Here is a 4,047-nt window from a genome sequence, read left to right on the forward strand (position 1 = left end):
CTTTCCTGGGGTAATAATTCGGAACTGTTATGAAGGAGAAGTTTCAAAGCTCAGAAGTGGCAATATGTGTATGCCAAGCAGATGAACAAGCAACACAGATCAAGTCCCTGGAGAAAAGAGCACAGCAGATTACAGTGGGCGCCACAGCAGAAGAAAGCAAACAATAGCTAGCTAACGGGAAAGCAAAACAGAAGAAGCAGTGGACAGTGCCAGAAATGTGGCACATCGCATGAGAAGACAAGATGATATACTTCTGGATAGCCTCCAACATTTCACAAATAGATAGAGTGACACTCCCAGATAGGCACTGGCACATGAATGCGCCCAGGTAGCCAATCATGAGACTGTGTGGATCGGGGGCATAAGCAATGCACACAGGACCATAGCTCAATGGCACCATAGCTCAATGGTACATGATTTGCACTGGGGGGGGTTCAATTCTCAGCATTGGGAAAGGGCCCTGTCTAAACCTCTGGAGAACCACTGTCATCAGGGTAGACAACACCAAACTATTTTATATATATATATAATTTTTATTAGTTTTTTAACATACCATTTTCAACAGTAATTAAACATATTTTTACATCTTATTCAATTTTTTTTTACTTCCATCAGTCCCGTCTGAAAATTTTCCAATCTAAGCTCTGAGTATACATTTCTTATTTTCCCTGTTACATTCAAAACTCATAACCAATATCTCTGTTCTTTATCTGCTTTGTATCACTTCATATATTCCTCCTTACAAAACTTCTTGTAGTCCTACTAGCGTAATTTGTTGGTTACAATTGCTCTTCAAATAGTTCATATACTTCTTCCAATCTTCTGTAAATCTCTGGTCCCGCAGGTTTCGAATCCTTCCTGTCATTTTGTCCAGTTCTGCATAGTCCATTATTTTCGTCTCCCATTCTTCTTTCATCAGAATTTCTTCTGAATTTCAGACAACACCAAACTAAACGGATAAAGGGTCCGACTCAGTACAAGGCAACTAGCTGTGAAAAGTATGGAATCCTGAATAGCCTCTACCAGTCAGCGTTTAATAATAATAATAATAATAATAATAATAATAATAATAATAATTTATTACTTATACCCCGCCCATCTGGCCAGGCCTCCCCAGCCACTCTGGGCAGCTCCCAATAGCATATTAAAAACATGATAAAACATCAGACATTAAAAACTTCCCTAAACAAAGCTGCCTTCAGATGTCTTCTAAAAGTCAGATAGTTGTTTATTTCCTTGACATCTGGTGGGAGGGCATTTCACAGGATGGTTGCCACTACTGAGAAAGCCCTCTGTCTGGTTCCCTGTAACCTCACTTCTAGCAGTGACGGAACCACCAGAAGGCCCTCAGAACTGGACCTCAGTGTCTGGGCAGAATGATGGGGGTGGAGACATTCCTTCAGGTATACTGGGCCGAGGCCACTTAGGGCTTTAAAGGCAGCACCAACACTTTGAATTGTGCTTGGAAACGTACTGGATCCAATGGAGGTCTTTCAGGACCGGTGTTATATGGTCTCAGCAGCCACTCCCAGTCACCAGTCTGGCTGCCAGATTCTGGATTAGTTGTAGTTTCCAGGTCACCTTCAAAGGTAGCCCCACGTAGAGTGCATTGCAGTAGTCCAAGTGGGAGATAACTAGAGCATGAGGAGGAGGAGGAGGAGGAGGAGTTTGGATTTGATATCCCGGTTTATCACTACCCTAGGGAGTCTCAAAGCAGCTAACATTCTCTTTTCCCTTCCTCCCCCACAACAAACACTCTGTGAGGTGAGTGGGGCTGAGAGACTTCAGAGAAGTGTGACTAGCCCATGAACCACTCTTGTGAGACAGTCCCTGGGCAGGTAGGGTCACAGCCTGCGTACCAGATGGAGCTGGTAGACAGCCATCCTGGACACAAAATTAACCTGTGACTCCATGGACAGCTGTGAGTCCAAAATGACTCCCAGGCTGCGCACCTGGTCCTTCAGGGGCACAGTTGCCCCATTCAGGACCAGGGAATCCTCCACACCTGCCTACCTCCTATCCCCCCAAAACAGTACTTTTGCCTTGTCAGGATTCAACCTCAATCTTTACATGGGTGTCAGCAAAGAGAAAGCCCATGAATGTGCTGCTGCTGTAGTCACTGCTGTAGGTGTCAGGGACTGGCTGTACAAAGAGGAATGGTACGAGGCACCAGCCAAGGAACCCCCAAGTGAAACCCCAGAGGAGGAAAGCTCAGGGCCAGGGAACTGGTGGTGAGACACCAAGGAGAGGTCAGAGGGAGAAGATTGGGAGGAGGTGCAGAATGCCAAAGGAGCAGCAGGGTTTAGTGAGCAGGAAGAGCCTGTGATAGGGAGCAGTTCAGACTTCAAGGCTGAAGCAGACAAGGAGGGGGCAGTCAAGAGACTGCTGAAGAATCCAGGGAGTCTCCCTCTCCTGCGGTGACAAGCTCCCCTCCCCCTTGGTCCCCAAGAACTCACAGAGTAATGAGAAGAACATAACAGAGGCCAGAGGTCTGCAGATGCAGTTTGAGACTGCTTGGGCCTTCAGTCCTGGCAACTGCTCCATAGGGGCAAGAGTCCTACTGAGTAGTGTTGCTGAGACCACTAGGCCAAGTAGTATGTTTGCTAACTTCACTGACAATGGAGATCTGCTTCCTTTATTGCTGACTTGCACCTGACTCTAGCCCTAACAGAAGGTTCTGCTGAAGTGTGATAGGAAACCCTTGCATGATTGAGGTCCCTAATTTCACAGAAACATACACCTGTGTAGCAGAGATTCCCGCTATTCTGCACTTAATGGGAAGACATTTGGGGTAGGTGGAGGTGATGTGTGGCAGCACATCATGTGGCAGCACATCATGTGGCAGCAGGTGTGGCAGGCATAGTTCCACTCCTGGTAGGTTTGGGAAATGTCTCCTGTCTGGAACCCTATGAAGCTGCCAGAAATCCAACTCAGCTTAAGGCAGTTTCCTGTGTGCCTAACTTGTCCCATTCTGCTGTAGGATTGGTGCCTGTGGTCCTGAACTTCGTACTCCTGCAAATCAACTCAGTCACATTTGTTGCTGTCCAGGGTCCTGACCTTAGGAGGTTGGCTCAGGTAATCTTGCTTTCCACCACCCCGTCTGGGCTTCCTCCGCCACATCTCAGCGATGGAGATGGCTATGGATCAGGACAGCAGGCAATTTCTGCAAGACAATAATCTATTGCTACAGCATGTGGAATGAAGAAAATAAACTGTCAAAAGCCTGTGAATTATTTATCTAATGGATTGAATAATTGAATTATTAAGGCAAGTACTGGTGTAGTGATTATTTAATGGAGAGATGATTTCAGGGTTGAAGCACTAATGCTCTCACGCTCAGACACAAAGAGGAAATGGGAGAGGTGCAGGCAACCTCACGTGGCATGTGATCTAGTTAACACTGAGCCTCTCATACTGGCTCTGATGATACCACTTAGAAGTTGCTATACGAATTTTCACAGCTTCCTCTTGTCACAAGTGGGTGGTGGCTGGAACAAGACAAATACTGGTTTTCAGCTTCAGAGGTGCTACTTAAAGCCACTGGCCTCACCAAGCCCAATGGTCAATTCCTGAGTGGATCAATTGATTCACCTTATTTCCAAACTGCTTAAAATTGTTAAGCTCTCTCCTTCAAATCCAGTCCTGCAGCTGGTGCCAAAAACTTGATGAAGCCATGTCTGCCACTAACTTGAACAACATTGTAATGCACAATAAAATTGGTTGGGGCCAACAATGGTCACTTTTCAGTGCCAGCTAAAAACTTAGGGTGGTATTCAACTAAGTTTTATTCAGAGTTGGCCAGTTAATTATCATGACTAAGCTAGCTCCATTAATTTCAATACATCTACTCTGAGTAAAGCTTAGTTTAATACCATGCTTACTTCTTTTGCCAGGCCTTTAGAGATGCAGTCTCAGACTGAGTGGACAAACTCAGTGTAACTTTGAAATTCAGTACTGCAAATTCTAATAAAAACTGACCTGAAGCAAACTGGCCTTGCATTAAACAGTGGTACAGTGCATTAAACAGTCTATACAGTGGTACCTTGG

The 4,047-nt window shown here is 45.4% G+C and overlaps 1 long non-coding RNA gene across 1 annotated transcript; it reads left to right on the top strand.

Annotated features, from left to right (window-relative positions):
* The first annotated feature begins 487 nt into the window (after positions 1 to 487).
* Positions 488 to 3,266, top strand: LOC307220976. Its single transcript, XR_013841241.1, has 2 exons — positions 488 to 998; positions 2,981 to 3,266. It is a non-coding gene; the product is annotated as an uncharacterized lncRNA (long non-coding RNA).
* Positions 3,267 to 4,047: the final 781 nt, after the last annotated feature.

The sequence above is a fragment of the Podarcis cretensis genome (assembly GCF_951804945.1).
Source record: "Podarcis cretensis genome assembly, chromosome: 7".
NCBI lineage: Eukaryota > Metazoa > Chordata > Lepidosauria > Squamata > Lacertidae > Podarcis > Podarcis cretensis.